This window comes from Hemicordylus capensis, chromosome 2, assembly GCF_027244095.1.
Source record: "Hemicordylus capensis ecotype Gifberg chromosome 2, rHemCap1.1.pri, whole genome shotgun sequence".
In the NCBI taxonomy this organism is placed as follows: Eukaryota; Metazoa; Chordata; class Lepidosauria; order Squamata; family Cordylidae; genus Hemicordylus; species Hemicordylus capensis.
In genome coordinates this window covers 11210715-11232422 of record NC_069658.1, presented here as the reverse complement: position 1 = coordinate 11232422, position 21708 = coordinate 11210715, and positions in this window count along the sequence as shown.

Genomic DNA, 21708 nt, shown 5'->3' with positions numbered 1-21708 from the left:
CAAAGCTTGGGGAGATGGGGGATCCAGTGCTGAGAACTGCCCTGCTCCCTTGCATCCTCCTTCCCCAGCCGAGGCCACAGCCAGCCAGGGGCATACCCCAGAAGGGTCAAAGGGGACTCCAGAACCTCGGACATCACAGGGGGCAGGGACACATCTTCATTTTTTTCTCCCAGGGCCCACCCACCTTGCTAGACCCCTAAGTTTCTAAGCTTCCAATCAGTTCCATGACTCCCAGGGTTGCATAGAATTTAAAACAACAGATTCAGTAAAATTGTATACAATATCTCAATAGGTGTCAACTACAACCACTTTCCACCCTGGTTTAATCTGAACCATCAACATCCTGCACCCCGGTGGTTGTTTTTCTAGAGCTCTCCTGAGGACAAAAATAAGTGTACATGTTTTAAGAACAGTGAAGCTGCTTTCTGTTTTTTTATATGTATGAATTTTCCATTTAAAAAACCATACAATAAAAAAATAATCAGAACCCTTTAAGGGATACATCATCTCAAAAGGAAAAAAAACCAACACTAAATAAAATTACCATAGTTAATACTACCTGGAGTTACATATTTTAATAAACAAGGATCCATCTAGGCATATCACCGACTCAGAATTTGTGTGTGTTTGTGGGAATTTTGCATTCCAGTATTACATGAATAGAGACCAGCCATTCTTGAATTTTTATAGCAATTTAACTCTTTCTGCCCAGTCCTACTTAATAGCTAATAATAGAGGAGAGCTGGTCTTGTGGTAGCAAACATGACTTGCCCCCTTAAGCTAAGCAGGGTCTGCCCTGGTTCCAAACGAAAGGGAGACTAGAAGTGTGAGCACTGTAAGATATTCCCCTCAGGGGATGGAGCTGCTGGAAGAGCATCTAGGTTCCAGGTTCCCTCCCTGGCATCTCTAGGATAGGGCTGAGAGTGATCCCTTCCTGCAACCTTGGAGAAGCTGCTGCTAGTCTATGAAGACAATACTGAGCTAGATGGACCAATGGTCTGACTCAGTATATGGCAGCTTCCTATGTTCCTATTATTCATTCATTATCATCAGCATTCATACTTTTTGTAGCCGCTCTCTCAAAGCAGAAATTTTCCTAAACAGCAGTGATGGCATCTCCACCACTCCGGGGGTGGCGGGGGGTTGGGTGGGGGGCTCAGTGCTTCTGTCATACGCCATCCTTCTTGTTTGCACTCTCTTTTTTTCTCCCCCCCTTTAAAAACCAGCGGCAGAATTGCATGTTACCACCTCCCACATGCCCCAATAATCTGCTGCCTGTGGCAACCACTCACTTCGCCTCATGGAAAGGCTGCCCATGTCACCATCCTTAAAATATTATGACTGCCTTCACTTTTAGAAGCTGCTTTTTAACCCTATCCTGAAGCAACAGTGAATGATGCCCAGTTCTGCCTTTAGGGATCACTGCCTGGAGAGCTGGTCTTGTGGTAGCAAGCATGAATTGTTCCCTTTGCTAAGCAGGGTCTACCCTGGTTTGCATTTGAATGGGAGATTGCATGTGAGCACTGTAAGGTATTCCCCTGAGGGGAGGGGGCCACTCTGGGAAGAGCACCTGCATGCTTGCATGCAGAAGGTTCCAAGGTTCCCCCGCCCCGGCATCACCAAGATAGGGCTGAGAGAGACTCCTGCTTGTAACCTTGAAGAAGCACCTGCCAGTCTGTGTAGCCAATACTGAGCTAGAAGGACCAAGGGTCCATTGCAGCTTCCTGTGTTCCTCTTGGAGATCATAGAAGCATTGAATGCTAGTGTTGAAAAGGAGTTTCAAGTCCAACCTCCTCTCAGAGCAGAAAACTACAGCAGGATCCCTGACAGATGGGCATCAAACCTCTGTTGAAAACCTCTAGTGATGGAGAATCCACCACTGTACAAGGCCTATGCTTGTGCATTTGATATTTATTACTTTTATTACCTAAATGCATTTGCATTTATCTCTGTTGAACTTCATCTTGTTGGCTTTGCTGCAGTGTTCAAGCTTGTCCAGATCAGTTTGAATCTTGATTCTGTCTTCTGTGGTGTTAGTTACTAGGGATGAGAATCAATTTGGGTATAAACCTATTTGTACCCAAATCTACCTGTTTTGGGTGATTTGTGGACAAAACAAATTGCCCCTATGCTAGTGGGCCAGGTTTGGGTCCTTCCAAAACAAATCTCCCAGATTTTAGACCTGAAAGGTTTGTAGATTCAGACATCCAATTTGTGGCAATCTCTCTTGCTGTCTCCATTTTGTGTCAGGAATTTTTTTTAAAAATCCTTCAGATTGGTTACTCACAGTGTGAAATGATTGGCTGGCAATTCCCCCCTGGTTCCAGATTGGCTCATTTCCTTTCAAATCTTGTGTTGCCAGGGTGTCATGGCCCAGACCTCTGAGTCAGATGAGTCAGAGGAGGAGCGGAAGGACTTGGGTGGGAATATTGGCTCAGAGGCACAGCAGCAGGATTTGGCTGTGAGAACAGACTCTGGAGCTGATCTGGGATGGCAGCAGACAGAGCAATCTGAACAGCTGGCAGAGATGAGGGCTGAGGAAACTGATCAGGGGGAAGCTGGAATTTCACCTGTGTTAAGAAGACGTCTCAAGAGAAAGGCTCAGTGGGAGACACGCAGGCGAAAGATCTCACGGGAGAGGCAATAGAAATGATGAGTCAGGAAAGCCTGATTGGCTGCCAGTTATCTCGAGCCCTATATCAAGCCTACGTGGTTTCTAAGTCAGCACTGTCAGCAACGTTGCCTATCGCAGACAGTGTCCATACTTAAGAATTGTTCAACCTTTTGTGTTTCAGCCTGTCCTTGTTCTGTTCATTCCTTGTTCTGTTGTTTTCAGTTATTGCTCAGTTATCGTAGAGCGGGGTACCTAGTTTAGTTCAAGGGGCTTTATTTTGTTTATGCTACTTTTCTTTGTGAGTCATTTTTTTGCATTCGTTTGTGCAGCTAGGCTGCTATTCTTATCTCCAGACTTTCTTTTTGACTCACAGAAGTAGAGCTGAAGGGATTGTAAATCCTGGCAGGTCAGCCAAGCCAACAGATTTATGACACGGGGTGACTGACTCCGCATTGGCTAGGGGAAGGGTCAAAGAAGGGATGGGGGGGTTCGAAGAGGGATTTTCAAATGTACTTAAGGAGGCAGCCAGCCACCATTTTTGCCTCATGAAAGAAGAGAGAGGGGGGAGCTTTGCTTTGCTTTGCTTTGCTTTGCTTTGCTTTCCCTTGCCTTGCTTGCATGCTGCCTGGAGTGAATTCTCTGCTTTTTGTTCCTGCTTTCCTGACTGAGGAAAAGAGAAATGGATTTTTTTCCACCCCCTTCCTGCTGCTGAGAGAATCACTGCCTCCACTTGCTGTCTGTGCAAATTGATTCGGGTACAAAACAATTTGTACCCAAATTTACCTGTTCTGTTCTGAGAGATTTGTGGACAAAACAAATAGCTCCTGTGCTAGCTGGCCAGATTCAGACCCCAAACAAATCAGGGGTGATTCAATTTGGGTTCAAATCAAAGTGAAAAAATCAATATGTGCACATCCTATTAGTTACCCCCTTCAGCTTTGTGTCATCTGCAGATTTCATAAGCATCGCATCTATTCTTTATTTATCCCTATCTGGAATAGGTCTGTCTAGTACAGGGATGCACAACTTTGGCCATCCAGTTTTTGTTAGACTTCAGCTCGCATCATCCCTAGCTACAGTTGCCAATAGGGATGGGAGCTGTAGTGTAGTCCAGTGTTCCCTCTAACAGAGATTCCCAGATACTATTGACTACAAGTCCCATAATCCCTAAGCAAAAGCCATTGCAGCTGGGGATTCTGGGAGTTGTCCATCTCCAGTTGCCACCTGGAGGTTCATCTCCAGTTGCCGCTAGCTCGGCTGGTGGCTATAGAGGGACAGGCCTTCTTGGTTGCTGCCATGAGACTGTGGAATGTGCTCCCTACTGAAATATGATCCTCCCCATCTCTGACAATTTTTAAAAAGCATTTGAAAACCCACCTCTTTACCCAGGCTTTTCCACCTTTTTAAAATTTTTAAGTTTTAACCTGTGTTTGATTTTTAGATTGCCTTAATTGTTTTAAGATTTTTGTGTGTGTTTTAACTTGTTTTATGCTATTGTTAACCACCCAGAGATGAAAGTTTGGGGTGGTGTACAAATTAGATAGATAGATAGATTGATTGATTTGGCTGAACCAGATGAACCTTTGATCCTTTAAAAGCCTATTATTTTATGAAATTTTCTCAGCAACTCTTCTACCATGTTTTTTCCTGCAAAACAAGGTTAAGCCTATATAAGAAATAGTGATAGACAGAGCAATGGCCCAGAGATAGTTTAACACTGCAGATTCCAATCTGAGCATTGTGGAGCACTCGGTGATCACGGAAGGTGTGCAGAATCTAAAGTGCGGAAAATGGCCTTTTGTGAAATGTCAGCTGGTAATAATGTAATGTGGTGTATCGGAGAAGACCAAGGTGCGGGGAGGGGGGGCACTCTGCTGCTGTCTGATAAAGGTTTCATAACAGGAAGTGTACCACAGGTTTTAAAAAACCCAATAGATCACCTCTTGCAAAATGCATCGGTAATCCAGGAAAGAGGAAGAGAGGAAAACTCACCATTAGACTGCAAGAGGTTTGTGGTAGAGATGTCCCAACATTTCATGGAAACTCATGGGTGCTTGAAGGTATTATGATGGTGCTCTATCATTCACCTAACTCAGTACTGGCTTCTCAGAGTACTCTTGGGCTTTATAAGAACACACGGCATCCAGCTCTCCAGTCCCAAGACTGGCATCCATTGACTCTAAGTTCAGGACTTTCCCCAGGCAGTCTGTAGTAGCTTAACCAGAAGCCAGGCTGGAAGCACCAGTTATATAAGGCCACCAAGGGCCTGACTAGCTCCCCAGATACCCTGATTCAGCTGGCTGTAAACTTGTAGTTCATTTTCTGGCCATCTGTGGGTGGTGCTATAGAGCACCAGGAGTCAGGCCAGCAGTGCCCTCTGCATGTGCTCTGCCCTAGAAGGGGTAAAGGACTAAGACACCTGGGCCCCACTACCAGGATTCCTGGCTTGTGATTCTTAGAGGTGAGAACATAAGGGGTGTCCTGAAGGATCAGACCAAATGCCCAACACTCCAGCATCCTGCCACTTGCCACAATGGCCAGCCAGATGCCTCCAAGAAGCCCACAAGTAAAGCCCGAAGGTCATAGCCCTCTGCTGCTGGTTGCCTCCAAGCAACCAGTGTCCAGAGATATATTGCCTCTGAACATGGAGGTTTCACCAATACTAACAGCCACTGAGAGACTTGTCCTACATGAATTCCCAGTAAGGAGGACACTGTAAGCAAGACTTGGACACCATTTTAAAAAAAATTCTCAGACTCTTCCTTATTGCATTTGTCTCCTTTCAATTTCCTCTTTCCTCTCTATTCTGCTATTTCTTCTTTCCACTTCTCTTATTTCCCTTCATCTTTTCTACCATTTGAATGGGAGACTACATGTGAGCACTGTAAGATATTCCCCTCAGGGGATGGAGCCACTCTGGGAAGAGCATCTGGGTTCGAAGTGCCCTCCCTGGCATCTCCAAGAAAGTCTGAGAGAGATTCCTGCCTGCAATCTTAGAGATGCCGCTGTCTGTCTGTGTAGACAAGACTGAGCTAGATGGACCAATGGTCTGACTCAGTATATGGCAGCTTCCTATGTTCCTATGTTCCTACCATGGCCCTCTAGGGACAACCTTCTTAAAAAAAAAAAACTGGAAAGGAATATAAGGATATCACACCTCTTCTAAACGTTTTTGAAGCTGTCTTAACATCACTGCATCTCATGGTAGTGAATTCCCCTAATTATGTGCAGTATGGAATCTTTGGGTCTGCCAAATCCTACTGCCAACCCATTTCATTGGATGACCCCATATGCTTGCATGGTGCACCTGGTGCATCCCAATGTCTACATGCAGCACTTGTTTCTAATCAAATGAAATAACTCCTTCAACAATCTCCCTCCATTTCGGAATGGAAGCTATTCTATGCTCAGGATTATTCTTGCTCTCTTTAAATAGTCCTTTACTTTGGGAAAGCTATGTGCGGGAAGGCCAAGAGTTTTTCTGTTTCACCATGCTAATCATCTCGCAGTGTTTTCAAAACTGGGGTCTTCCGAAATGATTGCCAAGCTACATGGCAGGCTGGACAAGCATAAAGCCGGCTGTTAATCAAGCTCCTAACAAGCCTCTTAGCCTCTCAAATAGGGCAAACTTCCATCAAATGAAGACACTGTCAGAGGTGTGAAGCCTCTAATTTTCAAGGTAATATTTATGAGTGAGATCAGGAGGAAAATGCAACCGACAAAAAGGTGAATGTTTTGCACAGTTCAGGGATGGGAGCATGCCACGAGTAGCAAGCCTACTTTCAAACCACTTGCAGCTCTCTTGGAAACCTATCATCTGTCTCTAACTAGAGACAGCTTTAAAGAAGATGGGACAAATTCATGGCCAATGGGTCTATCAGAGTGGATTAATCATGATGGTTAAGTGGAGTCTCCAGAGGTCTTCTTCTGAATACCAGACACAGAGGGAAAACAATGAGGAGACGTCATTACCTTCATAAGAATGTAACAGTAGCCCTGCTGTCCCCGGCCCCATGTCCCACCCCCCACCACAACACACATCACTTTGCTGACAGATAACTTGCTGACAGCGCTGAATTTAGGCACAAGTTAAGTATGCTACAGCTGAGGACCTCACATTATGAAGGGCCACTGAATCTTTTTTTTAAACACCCCAAACTAAATTTCAGGTTCTACATAATGTGTTTTTATCTAAAGGATTTGTAAATAATGCAAATAGACTTATTGCAAGACAAGTGAATTTTAGCCCGTTGAAAAACGGGCGCTAGTAATGCTTTCGGCCCCCGCCGCCGAACCTCCCAGCTGCCCGATCCCACCATTTGTACAGGAAAGAGGAGCTCACCAGCAGAGCTCCTCTTTCTGCAAAGGCTCTTCTCAAACTGGCGCTTTGAGCGGAAAGGACGCCCTTTCCGCTCAAAGCGCCAGTTTGAGAAGAGCCTTTGCAGAAAGAGGAGCTCTGCTAGCGAGCTCCTCTTTCCTGTACAAATGGTGGGATTGGGCAGCTGGGAGGGCGGTTCGGCGGCGGCATTTTTCAGGGCCAATTTGGCCCTTAGTAATTTGGCGGGGGGACGGGAATGGTGGGATCGGGCCCCAAGGTTTCCCCCCCCCGCCCGGCTTTACTGGCGGCGCCAGGCCTCGGCGGCGGCTCCGCCGCCACCTCGGCCAGCTTCCCCGCCACCTCTTCCCCCAGCGCCTCTCTCCTTTATTTGCGGCGGCCGCTTCTGGCCCCGCCGCCGCCTCACCCGCACTCCCGCCGCCAGTTGCCCCGTCGCGGCCACCGCCACCTCTGGCCGTGGCCACGGCTGCGCCGCCGCCTCTCCCGCACTCTCCCCTGGCGTAGGCGGCGGCCACTTCTCCTTCTCCCGGCCCCAACATGGCCGCCGGGTCCTGCCGTTCGTGCCTCCCTTGCCCTGTTCTGGGCATGCCCAGAACAGGCCAGGCACGAACGCACGCTTGGTGTCCGTCCACGGACGGACACCAAGCGTTTTATTAGAGAGGATAACCGTTTTTGTTAGATACTAAGGTAGTTCTCATGACCAGCTCTACCCAGGTAGGAATGCCTGGGTGGAGTCTGTTTGTTTGTTTGTTTGTTTGTTTGTTTGTTTGTTTGTTTATTGGATTTTTATATCGCATCAAACCAAAGTCTGTGAAGTTCCAGGATCGGTACCTATCCTGGTGCTCCTCAACCAGGTAGCCCGAGTTTTTAACCTGGGCTAAAAGTGTTGGAGGGCAAGTGTATGTCCGCTTACTCCACTCCCTGATCATGTGGGCAACTATGCTGGTGGCAGCTCTACTGAGCTGCCGGCAGTGATTTTGTCCATAGAGACCAGGGGGAAGGAGAGGCCCAGTCTCAGGGATTCCTACAATACTCCAAAATGCAATGTTCCAATGTTCCTGGATGGCTTTAAGAGGGGTTTGGATAACTTCATGGAGGAGAGGGGCTGCTAGTCGGAGGGCTATAGGCCACCTCCAGCCTCAAAGGCAGGATGCCTCTGAGCACCAGTTGCAGGGGAGTAACAGCAGCAGAGAGGGCATACCCTCAACTCCTGATGTAGGCTTCCAGCAGCATCTGGTGGCCACTGAGTGAAACAGGATGCTGGACTAGATGGGCCTTGGGCCTGATCCAGCAGGGCTGTTCTTATTTTCTTATGTTCTTATGATGGGCGAAAGCGTGCGCGAGAGAGCAAAAATTAAAAAATGGCTAGGACTGATTTCCTAGCAAAAGTTCCTACCCAGTCTCCTCTCCCATAGCCTGTTTCCTCTTTCTGGGGTGACCCCACTGCCTCACAAGGAAATCCTTCCTGAGTCATTCCACAAGCTGCCCGGCAAGCACTCTGCCATGACTGCCACATCTGGGTCCACATTTGGTGGCAAGAGAGCTCCTGAGGTTGTGGTTGTGGTGTGATGCTGCGAGTTCCTGTCTAGGATGTGATCTCTCCTGGGTGTACTCACACTCCGATGTTCCCTGGGAGCTGCAGTGTTCTCTGGCTCCATTTCAGGGAATCTGTTGGTCATGGGCTCCTCCTCCAAGTATTCTCCAGGGCCTAAGAGGAAGGGCTCCTTGACACCTCATACAATAGCAGCTTGTTGGGTAGGAGAGAATTTCCCCAATAAATGGCACAGGGAAAGGGTTGTACCCTCTCCTCCACATCACAACCTCGGTCCAAATCAGCCTCCCTTAGCATTTGCTTTTTCAACCATGGCAACCAGGTGTTTTTATAAAGCTTATAAGCAGACACCTTTATTTTTTTGTCTCCAGGATCTGGTATTTGCAAGTGTATCGCTTATGAACAAGGACACTCTGTTTAGCTATCATGGCTAATCACTCATGATCAATCTATCTGGTGTGAATTTACCCAGTTCCCAAGTGGAATCTTCAGGTTCAGAGGCTGATTACCTACTGAGGAGGAGAGAGGGCTCACCACAGGGGATGAATGTTGACTTCCTGCCCTGCTTGTGGGCTTCTTGGAAGCATCTTGTTGGCCACTGTGGGAAGGAGGCTAGATGATCTTTGGGCCTGAGCCAGCAGGGCTCTTATATTCTTATTATGGAAATCCAAGAAAGACAAAAATAAAAGCTGGCAAAAGAGAACAAACCTTAGTAGCTGCTTTCACATATTCCAAGTGTGTGTCTCCCCTTTGAGTGAGAAATGGAGGGTTGACTGTGGCAGAACACTACATCTTCCCCTATGCTGTCCCATTCAAAGCATTCACACATGCAAAATAATATAAGTATAGCCCTACTGGATCAGGCCTAAGGCCTATCTCATCCAGCATCCTATTTCCCACAGTGGCCCAACAGATGCCTCTGAGAGGCCCACAGGCAAGATGTGAAGGCATGCCCCCCTCTTGCTGTTTCTTCCTTGGAACTGGTATTCAGAGGCATCTTGCTTCTGAGCCTAGAGGTGGCCTAGAGGCACCAGACTACTAGCCATTGACAGGCGTGTCCTCCATGAATTTATCTAAGCCTGTTTTAAAGCCATCCAAGCTAGTGGCCATCAACACATCCTCTGGCAGATAATTCCATAGATTAAGTATGCACTGTGTAGAAAAGTAATTCTTTTTGTTGGCCCTAAATATCCTGGCCTTCAGTTTCATGGGATGACCCCTTGTTCTAGTGTTGTGAGAGAAGCAGAAAAATTTCTCTCTGACCAGGTGTCATGGCTCAAACTTCAGAATCAGAAGAATCAGAGCAGGAGGACTCGCCTGCTAGTGAGCCACAGCAACAAGAATTGGCAGAGAAACCAGACTCTGGAGCTGAAGATTCTCAACAGCTGCCAGACTTGGTTTCTGATGAGGAAGAGCCTGGGATTTCCCCTGTATGGAGACGACGTATCAAGAGACAGGCTCAGTGGGACTCACGCAGGTGCAAGAGATCACAAGAAAGAAAGCCAAACTGCTGACTCAGGGAAGCCTGATTGGTTGTTGGTTCTGTGGAACCATATATATTCAACAGTCTCCCATGGCTGATTTGCTGTTTGCAACTACATTGGCTGCTTATAGTGTGCGCTTGCATATTATATCTTTTCCATGTTCCAGTTTGTCTTGTCTCTTCCCTGCATTGTTCTCTTTATTCCTTGTTCTGTGTCCTTCACTTGTTTCATTCCTTGTTTTGTCTTTTCTTTCCACTTATTATTCAGTTATTGTTAGAGGGGGGGTACCTAGTTTCAGTTCAGGGGACTTTATTCATTTACTGTTTTCTTTGCAAGCCTTTTATTTTCCTTCATCCAGTTTCGTTGCTGCTTTCTGTTTACTTTCATGGGGTTGTAAATCCTGTAGGGTTAGCTGGACTATCAGTTCACGACACCACGCTTTCTACTCCATCCATAATTTTATACAACTCCATCATGTCTCCCCATAATTGTGTCTTTTCCAAACTAAAAGGCCCCAGATGCTGTAGCCTTGCCTTATAAGGAAGGTGCTCCAGGCCCCTGACCAACTTGGTTGCCCTCTTCAGCACCTTCCCAGTTCTACAATGTCCTCCTTAAGATATGATGACCATAACTGCATGCAGTACTCTAAATGTGGCTGCACCATAGATAGATATAATGGCAATATAATATTAGAATTTTTATTTTCAATTCCCTTTCTAATGATCCATAGCATGGAGTTTTCCTTTTTCATAGCTACTGTGAACTAAGTCGACACTTTCAACGAGCTGTCCACCACAACCCCAAGATCCCTCTCCTGGTCCGTCACCGACAGCTCGGATCCTATCAGCGTATACTTGAAATTGGGGTTTTTTGTCCCAATGTGCATCACTTTACACCTGCTAACACTGAACCGCATTTGCCATTTTGTTGCCCACACACCCAGTTTGGAGAGATCCTTTTGGACTACATGCGTGCCTCCCTGCACACTTCTCCACTAAACTCCATGCAAAATTCCTTTGATATCTGTTAGTAAACTCTTGTTCACAAAGTTCCAGGTAGCAAATTCTCCCTGGTCTGTCTTCTCAAGTGCTGCTTCCAAACTGAGCCACCTCAGGAATGTGCCCCTGCCCAGAAGCTGTGTGACTCAACTGCAGCTAATGCCCACTCACTGTGTCTCTAGGCACAATTGAAATTGAAACTGCCCTGTCAAAACAAACCCCTAGCCAGCCAGAAATCAAACTCTAGAAAAATTTATCATGTTTTCCTGTTTGTTTGTTTGTTTGTTTGTTTGCTTGCTTGCTTCTTTAGGGGAAAAAACCAAAGATTGCTGTCTCCCCTGGTCTGAGCCTTGTCTTTTCAAGAGTTGATGTTGAAAAAGTCTCCTTGATTCCTGACATGTTTCAAGATGTAGTGGTTGCTAGGGAATCTGTTGTTTTAAAAATTATATTAAGACCATTGGATCTGTTGACTTTCTCAGTATTGGTGGTGGTCAGTATGTTGAATTTAAGCCAGCTGACCTGCTCAAACCCACTTCGCAGCTGGCATAGAAGTCCTTTCCTCATGAGTGTTCCACGCATTTGTTCTGCACATGGAGGGCGATGCAGAAGGCGACCAGAAACCCATCGAGCCCTTTAACATGATCACATGGAGGTGGTCTGTGCGGGTAAAGAGCTCCTTCACTGGTAGCCACAGATGAGAAGAAGCTCTCTTTGGATCTGCAAATTCCACACAAAACAATCCAGGCAGCAGCAGTCTCCATTGCTGAAATCAGGAGCTGGGTCCTCCAGGGATTTAAAGAGCTATACCAGCATGCATTGCACTACCAATAGAATGGCAGGATGCCTCTGAATACCAGTTGCAGGGAAGCAACGGCAAGAGAGGGCACATGCCCATTTCCTGGTTTCCCAAGGCATCTGATGCGGCACTGTGGAAACAGGATGCTGGACTAGATAGACTTTGGGCCTGATTCAGCAGGGTTGTTCTTATGTTCAGAAATGAACATTGAATGGCTTGTTAAATTAGACGTGAATGGAAAGGCGAGTGTTGCAAATCCCTGAATTATACTCTTTCTCCCAAATTACCTTACCATTCCATTAGAGTGAACAAGCAGCTGCAGGGCAAAAACTGAGGGTGAAGGGAAGCCTATGCAGGACTCAGAGGTAGATATTTTCCCACACTCAGTTGAATGTAATGAAGAACCGTGGCTCCATTACATTGAACAGGGAACCAATTAAGAGGCTGCTGAGGGGAAATGAGGCCTTTCCCCCATTGAGGATCGAAGGATACAGCACTAGGAGTAAGGCCTTGTCATTTATTGCCTCCACACTGTGAAATGCCCTCCCCCAGCAGGTTAGTTTGACCCTAACACTTGTTATTTTCAGAGAGAGAGAAAAACATGTTCGTCCTGACTGGCCTTTAAAAACAAGGCCCCTGTTTCCTGATAGCAATGGAAGATGAATCCTGCTACTGTTGAACTCCTGATTGTTGAATTGTTTTAGGTTGCATGGGTTTTCTTAGGTTGTACAATTCTCTGGATTGTACTTTGTTTTTCATGTTGTAAACTACACTGTAAATTATATATTTGAAACGTGGTGTGATAGCACAGGGCTGGAACTACAGGAGCCTTGCACAGGAAGAATGGCATTTCCACACATACAGGATGACCTCTTTATATCTACCAACACCCCTCTTCCACTCCAGCTCCTTCATCCCACCCCATGCTGTCCTGAAGGGTCTCCCAGCACTCAAAAGCAGATTTTCAGGTAGGACCATCAGCCGCTGAAGCAGTTAGGAGGAAGCAGAAACACTCCATCACATGGGCAAAAATCCACTGGTGGTTTTCTGGATCCAACCCATGGTTGATTAAATACATAAATAAATTCTGGGAGGTCTTTCTGTTCAGCCTTACTCCTAACACCAGAGACAGGCTGGACATCTTCCATAATCAATGTAAAGCTCTTTTTCTGGGCAGTACAGCAGGCGACTCAGTGAGACACTGAAGTTTTAACATCTTTTTCATTATTACCAATGCTGAGCCTATGATGTGGATTCTTTTCTTCTTTTCTTTTTGTGCATGGATTCTTTTTGACTTTCCATTTCAGTGCTGCTGGGAAATCCTAGATCAGTTCCTGACTCACAACATCTTTGTTATGCACCCATAAATCATGCATGGAAAGGCTCTGACAGCTGAGGATGTAAACGACCAGGAAGCAGAGCCCTCAAGGCTTGTAAAAAATTTATGTCATCTCTGTTTCCTTTATTATTTTTGTGTGGATAGTCTTGTCTGGGCATTATGTGGGGAAAATTCCTCTCCCTCCCCTTTGTCCTCTCTCTCCTATTTCTCCCACTTACCATGTATTTCAACACGATGCTTCTCATAGGGACTAGAATCCTATATACACTTCAGTGTTAAGGGTATGTATGACAGGCAAGAATTTCTCCCTGGAGTAAATCTTGGATATCAGTGCAAACAAATAAGTCAGGTAATGCTGTTTATTGAAATCTGGTGTATGGGACTGGGAAGTCCCCAGTTCAAAGTTTGCCTCAGGTCAGCCACTTGCCGCCTTTAGACATAGCATGGATCTGTGGTTAATGTTTGGAGCCGGGAATCATCCTGCTGGTGATCATCCAACCGTGGCGTCACAGCCTCTGGCTTGTGGGCAGAGGAGTCCCGCCCAGGGGCGTAACTATAATAGGGCGAGGGGAGAGAGTTGTCTGGGGGCCCACTGCCTTGGGGGGGCCCCAGAGGCAAGTCACATGACTGACTCCCCCAGCCACGCACCTGCCCAGCCAGGGCTTCCTTCAGTTGAATTCATCCTCTGAAATTGATGTGAGTGTTAAGACAACTGAGCTACCAGAACAACATGTCTTTCTCTAGTTCCATTAAATGACTTGCATCATCCACAATTTTAAAAACCTTAAAAATAATAATTTAGGATGATGTTCTATTGTGGCACATGGGAGATAGATAGATAGATAGATAGATAGATAGATAGATAGATAGATATAATTTTTACTATGCTTTTTGCTACCACTATTCAGCCTCATTTAAGATTTCTTTACTTCATGAGCTGAGCTTCAGTGGGGGGGGGCATTTTAAAATCTTGTCTCTGGGCCCACTCGCACCTTGCTACGCCCCAGGCCCCACACCCTCCTTCTTCCTGGTCCACTTTTGCTGCATCTCTCTGATCTTATTGCCAGACTGTGGGCAAGGTGTCAGGTCATCAGTAGAGTGGCTGCCATCGGCCATCATCTTTGAGGGGGCATTTCCAGAGCAACCGTGTTGTTTGGAATCAAACAGCCACCCTCGGCAGGGAAAGGGCATTTAAACCCTTTTCCTCACAGCACATGCACTGCTGCCCTCGCAAGAGCACCACAGCCAGACACTCTTGCACATGCACAAGTAGTGGTACCAGGGGATTGTGAGGGGCAATAGTTTTATGTTACTCTGGGAAGGGCTCATGATGACATCCTAGGAAGGAATAATTATATGAGGGCTGGCAAACGATGCTGGGGTTGGGTCCGCTGTGACAAAGGATGCTCTTGGACTTGTCGACTCTGGCCAAGCAGCCCAGGAAGCCCCAAAATGCTGCTGTCCCCTAATCCTTGCTGACTGGGGATTAGCCTTTTTATGAGAGGGCCAGTCCACCGGGGACAACCAGAGGCTCCATGAGCTTCAGGTCTCAGTCAGGCTGTGCTCTCATGAGATAGACCATCAAACTATAGGGGGGCTTACTGTTGGGCGCCTGGGATCTCACCAGGGCTGTTGGGCTATCTGTTGGGCACCTGGTATATTAGACCTTGTACTCCGTGCTTTCCCCTCTCCACCCAAACCTTCCAGACTCACAAGGAGTCTGGCCCGCTCCATGTGTCCCGGTGGGTCTGGGTGGGTAAAGTTGAGTAACAAAACCCAGGTTACGGTGATGGCAGATGACATGCTGCTGCCTTCAAACCTGAGATTTCAACAGTAAAACTCACTACAGACTGAAGGTTCAAATTCAGGCTTGGTGTCAAAAACCGACCCACGGTTGGGTTGCCAAGCTACAGTTTCAGGCATTTAGTCAAACACAACTTTGAATCCCTGGCACGTTTGGCTCCGGTTTGGCATTACATCCGAAAGTGGCCACTATATTGTGTCCATGGCCTCATTTTGCAAGAAGAATGGCTTATGTTACCAAAGTACTGGCGGAGATCCTAACAGTGTGCTTGCACAATGATGGTGTGCTAGTGCAAGGCTGCTGCACTAGCTACTTCTGCTAAGCCGGACATCTGCTTTTCAGACCAGTGATGTGCTAGCACAAACATCTTTGCACTTGCACAAAATGGGCCTAACCTGTGGCACACCTCTTGTGTTTTAAAATCAACAAGAGTGCAGTTCCACAAATCCCCGAGTTCTGGCATAGCTGGGTCTGACTAGCTTCTTATTTTTCATATATCAGCCTCTCTGAAAACACATGGTCCACACACTCAGGAACTGCAGTTTGCAAAATTCTCCTCCACATGTTTACCACCTGTTTTCATGAAAGCATTTATATCATACAGGAAAAAAGTCACCATTCTTCAGAGGAAATAGGGAAATCCATGTTTGCTCTAATATGTAAAGTGGTCTTTTGGGGGAAAGTTTAATATTACTCAATTAGAGCAAAGCCTGAGGAGTCCTGTTTGCATGTTATATTCATTGGATGCATAATCTGTGTACAGTGTTATGCACTTACAGATCTGTATGCAACCACCCTGAGCAGAAGGGCGGTATATAAACAACAACAACAACAACAACAACGTACAGTTATTCAGACATTATGTCCAACAGATGTACAAGTAGTATATTTCCCTGCATCTGTACCCTCCTTTTGAGGGAGCTCATACCCAGGTACACTTTTAAAATGAATGCAGGTATAGTTATGTTTGTACAGACACCTGTACTCATGTACAATGTAATGATGGTACAAGGATCTATCTATCTATCTATCTATCTATCTATCTATCTATCTATCTATCTATCTATCCCATATCTCATAGCAAGAGGTAAAAGAAGATGTTAGATAAATAAAAGTATTTCCCTGTAGTCTCTAAATATGGTTTAATTGTTTGCTCATGAGGCAACTATTACCAGAGGACAGGGAGGGGAAGTGGCTTCTATAAAGGGTAAAGGGGTCCTCTGAGGACAGGAAATGGAAGCATTACAGAGGAAAGAAAAATCCCCATGGAAAGTGCGTTGAGCATTTTCATTATTGTCTCAGAAAAGAGCCAAGGGTGCTTCTGGATAATTTTTTCCGTTTGGTTTGAGAAATAAATGGCAGGCCAAGTGGTACCAAAAAATGACAGCCAAGTTCTACAAAAATGTAGAAATAGAATGATGGTTTTCCCTTTCCCCCCAGGTTTGCTTCCTGGGCTGCATCTAGAGTAAGGCAATAAGGGCCCTGGTCTGGGTACAGCCTGACAGGGGTAAAAATGGACAACGAAGACCATGTACTATTTTTTGGATATGAATATAAGATTATACTCCACACAATGTTTTCTTTTCGGTTTGGAAGAATTAGGCATGTTTCCAAGAAGATAGATGGAAATTCAGATATCATCTTACTCAAGAGGGCAGGAGACTTGGCAGAGTGGCATCATTGCAGGGAAATGGGGTGGGGAGAATATTGAAGAAAGACAATCGTCAGTATAGGATGCGATGTGGTATGGATTGCATAGGTCATCCCAGCAGTAAGGGTAATGGATGATATATTTAAAAAGTCAAAGTGTAACGCTACACATACTTCGGTTATAGGATCCATTAGTACATTTATTATTTATTTATTTAACACATTTGTATACTGCCCAAAATGCAAGTCTCTGGGTGGTTTACAACAAAACAATAAAGACAACAGATAAAAATATTCAAACAATACAAGAATTAAAATTTAAAAAGTTAAACTATTAAAAACACAATTAAAACAATATCTAATTAAACACCTGAGTGAACAAATGTGTCTTGACTGCCTTTTTAAAAGTTGTAAGAGATGGGGAGGCTCTTATTTCAGCAGGAAGTGTGTTCCAAAGCCTCAGGGCAGCAATGGAGAAGGCCTGTCCCCGAGTAGCCACCAGATGAGCCAGTGGAAACTGCAGACAAACCTCTCCTGATGAACTCAATGGGTGGTGTGGTTCATAGCAAAGAAGGCATTCTCTTAGATACCCAGTGCCCAAGCTGTTTAGGGCTTTATAGGTTATAACCAAAACCTTGTATCTTTCCCAGAAACTTAGTGACAACCAGTGTAGATCTTTTAAGATAGGAGTATTATGGTCTCTCCAAGATGACCCAGAGACCAACTTGGCTGCCGTATTCTGGACCAACTGCAGTTTCTGGACTACGTACAAAGGCAGCTCCAGATAGAGTGCATTGTAGTAGTCAAGTCTGGAGGTGACCAGCAGATGTACTGCTGTTCTGAGGTCATTTATCTCAAGAAACAGACGCAGCTGGCACATCAGCCAAAGCTGATAAAAGGCACCCCTGGCCACTGCCCCAACCTGGGGCACCAGGGAGAGGCTTGTGTCCAAAAGCACCCCCAGACTGTGTACCCTTTCCTTCTGGGGAAGTGTGACCCCACCAGAAATGGCAGATCAAAATCATCTCCTGAGTTCTGACCCCGCACAATAAGTATCTCCGTCTTATCTGGATTCAGCCTCAGCTTGTTACCTCTCAACCAGCCCATCACTGCCTCCATTTAGGGAGGTTATGCCTTCTGCTGATGATGTTGACATGGATAAAAAGATCCGGGTGTCGTCAGCATATTGATAACACCCTGCACCAAATCTCCTGATAGGTGATAGTAGCAGCCGTTGTGGGCACCACTGGTGGGGCAGTGAGAGGCACCTTTAAGTGTAAATTAATAGGTACTTACCTCTGCTACCGCCACACCTGAATGCCGCTTTGAGCAGCAGCGTGCTGCCCAGCATCCCCTGTGGCGGGAAGGGAATCATCTCTACCACTCACCTGGCCTCTCCACTGCCCATGGCCAGGTAAGTGGCAGAGGCGCTCCCCCACTGCAGAGGGTGCTGGGTGGTGCGCTGCTGCTTGAAGCAGCATTCAGGTATGGCAGTAGTGGCAGTAAGCACCTATTAATTTACACTTAAAGGTGATGCTCATAGACCCCCTGGCAGCGCCCACACTGACTGTGACTGCCATATGGTGGTGTGGTAGCTCCAAGCTCGGATGACTATCTATCTATCTATCTATCTATCTATCTATCTATCTATCTATCTATTTAAAGGTGAGATAAATGCATGTTGGAGAGGAAAATTGAGATCTTAGGGCCAAACAAGGTGGGCCATAGACATCCAGATCGCATACAACTACCAATAAATCTCCCTGTATTTCAGACTTCTAGCACCATCCTTTGTATAAAACCTTGTACAGATAGGTTGATAGGACCCCAAACATTTAAAAAGGACCCCCCTTTTTACTTAGGGAGGTTTTCAAACACATGGTAGTGTAAAACCCTGTTGTGGTATGAGTAGAATAGAATGTAGAAAATTAAATCAAATTCCCCAAACTAATACACCTGAAAAAATATTTCTGATCTGCTTTGGTGGTGGTGGTGGTGGTGGTGGCGGCGGCGGCGGCAGTGGCAGCAGTGGTGATCTTTTTTAAAAACATAATTTTTGCTTTGTTTTGGGGGGCAGCAGTGAGCTCAACAGTGCCAGAAAGTACTGAAAACATTTCCAGTAATTGGCTCCTGCTGGTCACCATCTTGTTTAGTCTAGAATGCAGCAGGAAACAGCACTCCAACATGACACAGAGCCATTTCCTGTCTCATTCCAGACTTAAAAACAATTTTTTTTGAGTGGCAGTAACTGAATGGGGTGAGACATGTGTTCGGGGGGTGGGGTGGGGGTTCCAGGGTCATATCCCCTGCAGATTGGCCTCTCAAAAGATAGGTAGGTAGGTAGACAGATAGACAGATAGGCAGGCTGGTTCTCATGACCAGCAATAGGGTAGGACAAGTCTCCCGCTAGATAGGAGAGTTCTATCCTCTCAGCCTGTACCCAGCTGCATAATGAAGTAGGAGGAAGAGCTGCACACGATCACCAAACAGGAGTGTACTCATTTCCTGAACTTGGGTAGGATGCTTGTCCCACTTTTCTGAGAATCGTGTAAACTAGACTAATGGGTGAATATGCTAATAGAGGTCCAGGGGTGGGGCTATATGTGGAGGGAAGGTGAGTATAGGGCTAAGACACCTATCAGAACCTTGTGAGGCTTGCATTTCTGTTATTAGTACTTTTTATCATTTCCTTGGTACTAGCACAGAAGCAACAAAATCCTCTCTAGCATGCAATGAGCAAGAATGCACTGATATCTTTCAGGAAGAAAGCTCAATGCCTGCTTAAAAAAAATTTTTTTTTTGTTTTGTTTTTTTATTTTGTGTATTTTTAGATTTTGTGTTGGCTGATATCCTTATAAGCTGCCTGGAAATGTTTTACATTGAAGAGCTGGGTGCAAATATGTTAAATAAGCTCCATTTAAATGAAATACATTTGCTCATTTACTGACATACAGTATAACATATGCATATAAATCTGGTATGCCTCCTTGCTTCTGAGTAAGTTGGCAACTTGCTTCATCATTCAGGATGCTTTGCAGTGGGAACATCAGTGATGGAGGGCAAACTGGAAATACTCTTCTACAACTGAACCCCTCTCTGGGTAGCCATCTCACTCATTACATCAAACATTTGATTACAACGACCTGTGCATCAAAATAACATTGGAAGCTACCATATACCAAATCAGGTCGATCTAGCTCAGTATTGCTACACTGACTGGCACTGGAGAGCTATACCATTGCCTCCAGGCAATTGCCTCCAGGCAAATCATTCCCTCCAGGTTGGGCTAGGAAAGACTCCTGCCTAAAACTTTGGAGTGCCATTTTAGGCAGGAGTCTTTCCTGGCCCAACCTGGAGATGCCAGGGATTGAATCTGGCATCTTCTGCATGCAAAGCAAATACTCTGAACATTGAACTATGGCCCCGTTCCCTAAGGGGAATATTTTACAGTGCTCACACGTAGCTGCCCATTCAAATGCAAATCAGGGCAGACCCTGCTTAGCAAAGGAGACCATTCATGCTTGCTACGGCAAACCAGCTCTTCTCCCACATCCGACAGAGGCATTGCTAGGCACTTCAAAGATCCAGGGCCTAAACTCACAGTGCCTGATTCAGGCCCAGAAATGGGAAATGGTTACAAAAGCTAACATATCTTGATGTAAACTGCTTTGGGAACTTTTGTTGAAAAGCAATATATAAATATTCTTTGTATTCATATTTGTTGTATGCTGAGAATAACAGAATCGTCAAAGCTGTTCAAGTAGCAATTCACCTGGCTTGTTAGGCAGTACAGAGGACCAGAGCAGTAAAAAAAAGTGTGTGTGTGTGGAAGAATCTGAGGCCCCATTGCTATCAGTGCCCCTGACATCCTGCACCCATGGAGAGGACAGGTCTATACATTCTCCAGTCTTTCATTTCCAAACAACAATGAAGTTCCCTGTGGAACATATGACCGGTTGTGCACCTTTTTGTTCAAGTGCAAACATCTTTGTGCTAGAACACAAGCTCCTGACTGACCACCACAAGCTAGTGCAACATCCTCCTCACACAAGCTCAGCATCAGTTAGGATGCTGTCCCCTGTGGTTAGGAATTCCACAAGTTGCACAGTTCTGCAGCTCCGCAGCCTTCTTGCACTCACCCAACTTTGTTGAACATGTGCGACGTTAGGATGTCAACTGGGGAAATCCCTACAACAGTTCCAGTTGATGTTCTCACTTTTCTTTTGTTCTGAACTTTGATCATCATCATCAGAAGAAGAAGATATGAAATAATGGCACACACTCTTTTTAGCGCATGCAGAAAACATGTGAAATCCACTGCAAATGTGGGCGTAGTGTAATGTACAAAGTTGCTCTCAGTTGAGCGGGGTCAGAAATGGTGGAGGTGGATCAGACTTGATAAAGTAACAAGGATGAGGTAGCAGGGGGCTGACTTTAGTTAACAGAAATGTCAATGAGATATTATGTTTGTGAGACATGTTAGCGAGCTATAGGGAACGCCTCCTTCCTTATGTTCCATCCCAATCTTTGAAGAATGTCCCCTTGACCTTACCACCAGTACATCACATTCAAACAGCAAGCATGCAGAGATCAGCATTCTGGGCAAGAGTCCCACAATTGTGGAAACCCCCTTCTTTCAAGGTCTGACTGTCAGGGGCTGTTTTGCACATCTCAGGAAGTGGGGAAGAGGAAGTCAGTTGAAATTCTTCTGTCACCACCTCCTGTAATGTATGAAAATCCCACTCAGGTCAGTTAGAAACTCTAGTCACAGCCTGTTTGTTGAAGCTGGTGTTCAATTTTTGAAGTCTAGCCAGTATGGGGTAATTTTATATTTTTGTTTAGAATACACTGTTTCATATGGTTATGGTTTCCCCCCCTCATTTTATTGGGCATTTAAAAAAATCTTGCCATTCGGATGGGTGCGTCAGAAATCTAACAAAAAAATGAAACCGTATGTATGTGATTATATGCAAACCACACAAGTCTATTTCTCTCTCTCTTTCCCCATTTATCTCCCGAGCTGCCATATCATAAGCCAAATCAAACAAGCGCATCATCCAGCTTTAATAGCTACCTTTGTGCCATATGGGTGAACAGCAGCTGCTTGTCAAGTGACCAAGAAATCAAAGCTTGGC